Source organism: Nicotiana tomentosiformis, chromosome 8 (assembly GCF_000390325.3).
Source record: "Nicotiana tomentosiformis chromosome 8, ASM39032v3, whole genome shotgun sequence".
NCBI lineage: Eukaryota > Viridiplantae > Streptophyta > Magnoliopsida > Solanales > Solanaceae > Nicotiana > Nicotiana tomentosiformis.
Genome location: NC_090819.1, coordinates 143,433,152 through 143,442,157, shown reverse-complemented (window position 1 = coordinate 143,442,157; position 9,006 = coordinate 143,433,152). Strand labels below are relative to the sequence as shown.

General features: G+C 37.5%; 1 long non-coding RNA gene across 1 annotated transcript; it reads right to left on the bottom strand.

The window, feature by feature from the left end:
- Positions 1-6,984: 6,984 nt before the first annotated feature.
- Positions 6,985-8,348, bottom strand: LOC108946475 (uncharacterized). Its single transcript, XR_001970786.3, has 2 exons — positions 7,798-8,348; positions 6,985-7,694 (listed from the first exon to the last, which is right to left on the bottom strand). It is a non-coding gene; the product is annotated as an uncharacterized lncRNA (long non-coding RNA).
- Between the last annotated feature and the right edge of the window lie 658 nt (positions 8,349-9,006).

Genomic DNA, 9,006 nt, shown 5'->3' with positions numbered 1-9,006 from the left:
TAAAAACACACTTAGAAACTCACCTTAAGTGTATGTTAGAAGCCTTGTCTGGATATGTGATAGAGAGGCAAGCCTTAGTCTTGAAATCCTTTTATTCTTCTCTCTCCCCGCTCATGTATTAATAGGTCCAGGTACAGTATTTTTCCACTGGTGCAATCCCTATGCTATAAGGCTTTAGCTCACTGTTTTGCTAAAAATCGGACACAGTATTTTTCCACCGGTGCTATAAGGATTTAGCTCATTGTTTTGCTAAAATTTCTTGTTTCCCTCATGTGCTATAGCTGCGCTATGGGGAGATAACTCACTGTATTTTCTTTAATCTTATTGCTTTTAAATTAACAACCAAGGGTTCCCCATTACTACAACACTCAAAGAATAATAAAACAATTATTCCCAAGTATCCGAATAACTTATCCACTCCAGAAATTCTCAGGTGGTTCGGGTCTAAATTAAATTGTATTCCTAAGTTTGAAATTGCTCAAATTAGAATTAGAAATTCACGGGGCCTTACACATTAGCCTACCTCAGCACCATAAATCGAACTCATAAAATTTTAAAGCTTCCAACTTCCAAACTCGATCGCACATGCAAGTCATAATACATGTTACGATGTTGCTCGGAACCTTAAGTCGCTGAACGAGGCGTAAATTCTTAAAACGACAAGTCGGGTCGTTACCATTCAACACTAGGAATGACAATAGTGTTGGATATCTATATTTTAGTTTTGCATTGGTTTATTTATTTTTTCTTTATTGCTTAGCTGTGTAATTAATAGTACTTATTAGTTGTACTTATTTTAGCATGACCTATATATAATTTTTAAATTATATTAATTTTTATTATGGCATATTAATTAGTAATATTTTCTTTATGAGATTTTATTATCTTTGTTATTGAATATTTTAGTACAATACTATGACTCATCTCATATTATTATTATTATTATTATTATTATTATTATTATTATTATTATTATTATTATTATTATTATTATTATTATTATTATTATTATTATTATGTTATTTTCTTGAAAAATAGATCATATAGTTGTATCCAACTAGGACTAAAGAAATATTTGGACCATAAGTTACATATTTTTGTGCTATGAAGACTTTACCGGAAAAATAATTCGAAAACCTGAAAAAATCGGAAAACCCGAGAAAAATCGAGATTGAAAACCCCGACTTTATAAATTTGGTTTGGTTTATAAATTTAAAAATCCGAAACTATTGGTTTGGTTTGGTAACTGAAAAATCCGAACCACCCCGACTTATGTACACCCCTAGTACGTATTATGTTTATAATGCTAGAGCACTTGGAGTTCCGCATTTTACAGATTTTCTTGTTCATCCATTGAAGATAATTATACCCTACACGGAATAATTATAAGAGGAAACGAAGAGAAGGGCAAGCAGAATTAGTGACATACATAACATATATAAGAGTTAGAATACATATTACATATTGCATAAAATTGTCTCAAAATAACTATATATGCTAGGCATAGCCCTTCCTGTATAATAAAAGGCAAATAAAGGGATACCTATTGTTGAAGTATAAATGAGGCCTAAGCACGTACTATCTAATTAACAAGGTTGATAAACAGCCACTAGTAGTATATATATTTGAAAACAAAGTGAAATATCAAAATTATTATACAACAATAACTCGAGGACCAAATCTTAGTTAACTAGACTGGAGACTGCTGATCTTCGTTCCCACTGCTGTCAATTTCAGCATTGATGAAAAGTTTAAGCACTGGAATTGTGGAGAGTATGCCCAGAGACCAGTCCCAAAAACGGTTGCATGTATTTTTTTTCTAATTAAAATTTCCCATTGTCTGGGAGTGTTGTATTACTCAAGAGATAGTTCTCAATAGTACAACACGAGGGTAAAGGCTACCCTTCAAAAAAATGTGGCTAGGTGATAATATAATACAGATTCACTTGCCACTACCAAAAAAATCCTAGATTATAAAAAAATTAGCCTTGTCATTCTAATGCTTGAATTTGGCTTTTGTCCAGGTGTTAGGGGCCCTTAGCTGCTGCCCAGAAAAGAAGAAAGCTCCATTTTGAGCTTTGGACGCCATTTTTGCTAAGCAGTCCGCTTGTTGGTTTGCTTCTCTGTAACAATGATGAATATTTATGTTAGCCGTGCGCCTCAATTGTGCTATCTTCTCCGTGATCTTAGCCATTCTGTAATTGCTCTCTTTCTCCCCCCTTAACATATCAACGAGCAATAGAGAGTCCATCTCTAATGTAAAATCTGTATATCCATTTTGAATGCACCAGGTAATACCCAAGTATGCTGCATATGCCTCCGCTAGATTATGGTTGTTGCATCTATAAGGGAAAGAGAAAGCCATGATAATTTCACCATTGTCTCTTCTCAGAGCACCTTCCAATCCAGTACTTCCATCACTCTTTTTAAATCTTCCATCCGTGTTTAGCTTGAAATACCCCAACTCTGGTTTTTGCCATTGAACTACCATGAGGCTTTTTTTGGGATGTAACTTAAATAGAGTGTCGCATAGCCTGTCCCAAGGCAGTTTGAGTTCACAGTTAGGATAAGCCTTGTTTAGCGCAGCTTTCATGTTCCAACTGATTTGTTGCTGATGTTTATAGAAGTTGAATTTCTTCTGTTCACCATACCCGCAAGTACAAGTTTCTTTTCACAGTACCCAACATATGATAATAGGGGTAATACTTAATACTAGTTTATGTACATCATTAACAGAACTAGTATTCCACCAGTTATATAAAATATTTCTAATTGGGTGGGGGTGATAGCTAATCCCAAGTTGAGAGCCAAGCTGTTTCCAAACATAATTGGCTGCCTGTCTGTAACGATCCGACCGATCATTTTGAGTATTATAATCCCGTTTCCACATTTGCTGCTCAAATTGTGTATTACAGTTCTTATTTGGCTTGTCGGGGTAATTGATTTGGGCCCGGTGAGGTTTTGAAATGATTTGGAGCACTAAGTTACAAGATTTAGAATTTAAGTTGAAAAGGTTGACCGGATGTTGACTTATGTGTAAAGACCCCGGAGAAATATTTGCTAAGGAAATTAAGGTTTGGTAGTGCCGAGGTAGATCAATTAGTACAAGCTCGCCGCGACTCGGACTTATTTTTGGTTGAACAAATGCACCGATGTGTAAAGGAAATTTTTGTCGGAAAAGGGTCATTTCTACGACCACTATGCGGTCGCAGAATCACTCTGCGGACCGCATAATGGTCGCAAAGTGGGTCAGAAGAGGGGAAAGATTTGAGAAACATTTGCGGTGCACTATGCGATCGCATAATAGGTATGCGGACCGCATAATGACCGCAGACCGAGTCAGTAACGCCCGGCTTTGGAGGCCAAATTATGCGGCCGGTATGCGGACCACATACCTATTATGCGATCGCATATGCGACTGCATAACTACGTCGGAGCTTCCATTCTTTCTAATTTTTGACCCGACCCAACTTCGATATATAGCCCTTGAAGCTTATTTTTGAGCCAAAATCTGATATTTTAGAGAGGGGTGAGAGGAATTTAGAGAGAGAAAGTGAAGATTTAGTCATTTATCCATCAATTCTTGTTCAAGGTTTGAAGATTTCACAAGGATCTTGCTAGGACTTCAAAGAGGTAAGAATTTCTTTCCTCAACTCTTCAATTTCGGGTTTAAAGTAAGAATATATGATTTATAGTATGATTCTTGGGTGTAAGGGTATTATGTATACATACTAATAAGGTTGTGAAAAGATTGTTAAGTTTAAATGGGTAAAAATTGGGTTGAAAATGGTAGAAATGTTCATAGACTTTAATTGAAGATTTGAGGTTTGAGTTGATGTCGGATTTTGGTGAAATTTATATGGTTGGACTCGTAGTTGGATGAGCATTCATATTATGTAACTTTTGTCGGGTTCCTAGACGTGGGCCCCACGGCAATTTTGAGTTAATTTTGGAATTTTCGTTAAAATGTTGATTTCGTTAATTAGATGAGTCTATTATTGTTGTATTTATGCTATGTAATTGTTTTTGGCTAGATTTGGGCCATTCGTATCCGGATATTCCCGGGAAAGGCATTGTGACCGATTTATTGAGCTTGGTTCAAGGTAAGTGGCTTTCCTAACTTTGTATGGGGGGAAATCCCCTTAATATTTGGAACTATTGTGATATGTGAGCGCCGTGTATGTGAGGTGACGAGTACGTACACCGGCTAATTGTGATAAAACCCGATTTTTATTACTGAGCAGCAATATGTTTTCTTGTTATTTAGAGTTATACAATTTTAATGAGTACTAATCTATTTCCATTCTTAATTGAGTTATTCCAATATGTGTACCTATCATGTTTAGTCTAATACAACATGTCTACGTGTCTTAATTGTTTATGTGAATTATGCGCAGCATGCTTAGTGAATTTTCTACTTTTTCCCTGGCTGGTACTTAGTCTAAGTTGTAAGAATTTCGTGATGTAGCTGTATTTCAATTGTTCGCGCTGCATCTTTACTTTGAGACTATGGAACGGTATTCCGGGAGATCCCCCTATATTGCATATTTACTTTGGGGCTACGAAACTGTATTCCAGGAGATTCCCCTGTCTTGCATATTTACTTTGGGACTATGAAACGGTATTCCGGGAGACCCCCCTGTACATTTACTTTGGGACTACGGAACCGTATTACGGGAGATCCCCCTGTTCATTTACTTTGGGACTACAGAATGGTATTCCGGGAGATCCCCCTGCACATTTACTTCGGGACTACAGAACAGTATTCTAGGAGATGCCCTTGCACATTTACGTTTGGGACTACGAGACGATATCTCGGGAGATCCCCTATTGTATTTCTGTGTACTGAGTTGTTACCTTCTATGATTTCGTTGTTGTTAAATTTCAGCCTTTATTTTATTGTAGTATTACGCTCTATATTGTTTTATTATATATTTAAGATGGGGTCACGCATTGCAGTGGAGTTATGCTGAGATATGGTCCCTTGTGTTAGATTCATGTATTTTGGTTCTGCGATATGTGATAGGTTCTTAGCATTGCATTGTAGTGGTACCTGTTGAGCTTGCGGGACGGTTCTCTTGATGGAGTCATTTTCGCGACTGAGTACATTTCGATTTTTGCTTATTGGTGCATTGATTGCACTATTTGTGGCTCTGGGTAGTATTGGTGTTGCGTGTCAGTAGAGTAGTTGGTATTCGATAAGATGAAGTCGTCGGATCTAGGATGGGTGCTATCGGATTTGATTGCGGTATATTTGGAAGGATAATATCGGAAGTCGGCTTAGAAATTGGCTATAGTTCTTATTGAAAGAGAGGGAGCTCCATGGCCTGTTGATTGAATGAATGGTTATGAGCTTCTGCGTGTTCTTTCATTATCGGCGGTGCACGAAGGTTTTAGAGTTGTTTTCATAATTTTCTTCTTCGTAATCCTCATTTGACATGGGTTGCACATCTTCCAATACATTCACCTTTTTTGTTTGGCTTTCAGTGAGCATTTTCGTCAACAAATTGATGTTGGTGGCAAGTCCGGCAATTACTTCATCTCTTTCTTGGTTCTCCGTAATTATGTTGGTCAAGGAAGGAGTACCATATGCAATTTCACCCGTGGTGTCTTCCGAGTGCCAAGCTTGGTTATGTTCTGCCATTTTGTCAAGGATTTGTGTGACCCTTGCAAATGTTTTATCCACAAAAGATCCATCCGCTGCAATTTTGGATATGGATTGGTTCATTGGATTCAAGCCCATGTAAAACTTCTCCAACAAAATATTATCTGGAAAACCATGATTCGGTGACCTTATCAAGTATAATTTGAATCTATGCCATGCTTCATGTGCATTCTCTCCCGGTAATTGCTTGAAGAAGAACATTTTATCCCGGATCTCGGATTTCTTGCTTTGCGGAAACCATTTTGCTAGGAAAGATCGGACAAGTTCAGGCCAAGTATGGATGGAATTAGGAGGTATATTTTTGATACACTGTCTTTCCTCTCCATCTAGAGAGTACTTGAACACCCTCAACCTTAGGGTATTATCTGAGACATGATTGTGCTTGTGCATTGCACACACACCCAAAATATGTCTGTGATGTTGTGTCAGATCATCATCTGTGGAATTTCGAATAAATGCCTCTGCCTTGAGCATTAGGATTAGACTGTATTCCACTTTGAAGGTGGCAGCATCAACTCTTGGAGGGACAATAGCATTTGTTTCCTCAATATACTCATCTATATCCGGAAAAATATTCTCTTCTTTCGGCTCGCCCATGTTTACCTAATGATACCAAGCAAAGCAAGCAAAGTGTGATGGAATAGAAGAAGACGTAAAGTAAAGCACACACTATTTAGTAATTTCAAAACCGTATTCCCCGGCAACGGCACCAAAATTTGATACTCTCAAATTACAGATAAATAAATGGTGTAAGACGATCAATGTGAAATATAATAACCCAACTATGTTGGGGTCGAATCCCACATGGAATAGGTGTGAAAAGATTACTTGAGTAGTGTAAAAATCGACCAAGTCGTAATCCTACTCCGTTAGTTTAAAAAAAGAGTGTTATGATTGTGAATTATCAGGAAAACTATTTTGTTACGAGAATGTAATTAATTCAATTAAGGAAACCAAGGTTATCCATCAATGGAATATAATGTTATCGGTGTTAATATGATATATTTCTAATGGAAGGTCCTTTGATATGTAAATGGTTCCTAAATGACTACCCAATATTTCCCAATAATTAGGTAGTATATTCTCTTTATGATTTTCCCAAATATAAAAGAGTTACAGTTAAGAACAACCAATATTTCCCAAATAAAACCCACTTAATCCTAAGAGGTTCTATTAAACAAGGTTTAAAGCCTTGAGGTTTTGCTATTCAATTCTACCAAACCCTAACCCACTTTTTCAAGTAAAGATCGAGTAAAATGGCATTAGTCAATGTTTGCAACCATCAACAATAAATAAAATGTGATAAATGAATAGATATCAACCAACCATTATATATATATTCAATGGTAAACACCCATTAACATTACACCCATTTAAAGTCCACAACCTTAGTATTTAAAACTAGCTACTCATACTAGAATCCAAGAACAAAGCAATAAATAAAGTCATAAATCTTACAAAGATGACAAGATTCTCTCTTCAAAAGCTTATAAAATAATGGTGTATTCAATGCTGTAAGTGTAGCCTCTTTTTTAGACAAGATGTCCCACAAAAACCCTAGTTATTGTATTTATAATGGGCTAAAAGTCGGGGTCAAAAAGTGACAAAACTGCCCTGCAGATCAAGTCAGCGACCACATAATGGGTCACAAACAGCTTTCACGGTCCGCATATCTTCAATTTCCTTCGCAGAGTTGGTTCCTCAGATCTGCAGTATTCCATCGCATTTTTGTTATACGGGCGCATATCCATTTCGCGACTGCATGCCGTACTACAGAATCATCTTCTCATAAACTCTTTTTGCATTTGTGCGATCAATATGAGGTCCGCACAAGAGTTATGCGATCGTATAATAGATCATATAATCCACTCTCACAACTGGGTTGGACTGCTTCACTCTGCGGTTGGTCTGTGGCCCGCACATCATTTATGCGGTCTCAAACCTGTCGCATTTCTTCTCTTCTACTGGTTTTTTTCATCTTTTCCATTTTCTTGACTTTTCAAGTCTGGTTGTCTTCAAAACACCAAAACTACATAAGAAATGAATTACAATGCTTTAGAAAACGAACTAAAGTCTATGTAATTAGTATTAAAAATGCTGAAATTCTATGGCACATCAAGGTTAAGCACTACCTCTATTATTGCATAATGCAAAGCACTGCCTATCTTTGCATGAGACTAAGCACTGTCTCCATCACATTGCATGAGGCTAAGCATTGCCTCCATTGTTGCATAAGGCTAAGCGTTTCCTTTCCATGCATGAGACTAAGCATTGTCTCCATTACATGAGGATAAGCATTGCCTCCATCATTGCATAATGCTAAACACTTCCTTCCTCTACATAGGGCTAAACACTGCCCTCATCACATACAAAAATGATAAATGCTGCCTTGTCTCGTTCTAACATATGACAAAGCTTCACTTGTTCCCTCCATCAAATGATAGATATCGCCGCATCTTTGTATTTCATGGGCTGAAACATCGCTACTTTAACAAGAACATCATCAACAATTTCCTCTGGTCACTTTATTGAACGGTCGGCCATTTGCAACCTTATACTTGTAGGCCGAGGCATACCTAATCCTTGTTTCATGTAAATAGCAAGGGGCATTAGGTTGATGCTAGCCCCATTATCACAAAGGGCTCATGCAAAATCGCGCAACCCAATGGTGCATGGAATGGTGAATGCTCCCGGGTCCTCTTTCTTTTGGACGGTGGTTGTTGCAATGATGGAACTAACCCAGTGAGTCACATTCACCACTTCATTGTTGGTGGTTCTCTTTTTAGTGATTAAAACCTTCAAGTGCTTAGCAAAACCCGGCATCTCTTAAAGTTCTTCCACAAATGGAATGTTCACTGATAATTGCTTGAGAATGTCATAAAACTTCCCGAGTTTGCTATCATCAACCTTCCTAGCAAGTATTTGAGGGAAAGAAGGAGGAAGCCTAGGAATCGGTGCTAGAGTTTTTGGTGCCTCTATTACCTTTTCATTAACCTCTTCATGGTTCACTTCTTGATTTTTCACCTTCTTCAGGAGTCTTTCAACTTCAACAACAATTGGTACCTCAACTTGTGCCTCGACTTCATGTTCAGAATCTTCCACTTTGACCACTTGTTCATTCTCTCCTTGAAGTATATTCCCACTTCGAGTTGTGATAGCCATACAATGAGAATTCGGACCACTCCAACTACCTTTTGGGTTTGCAATTTTATCACTTGGGAGCGTACCTTTCTGCTTCGAACTTTTCTCTCTTGAGAGGTCTCCCATTTGCATCTCCAATTTTTGAATAGATGCGGTGTGAGAACCCAGAAGCTCGGTCATATTCTTTATTGAAGTATTAG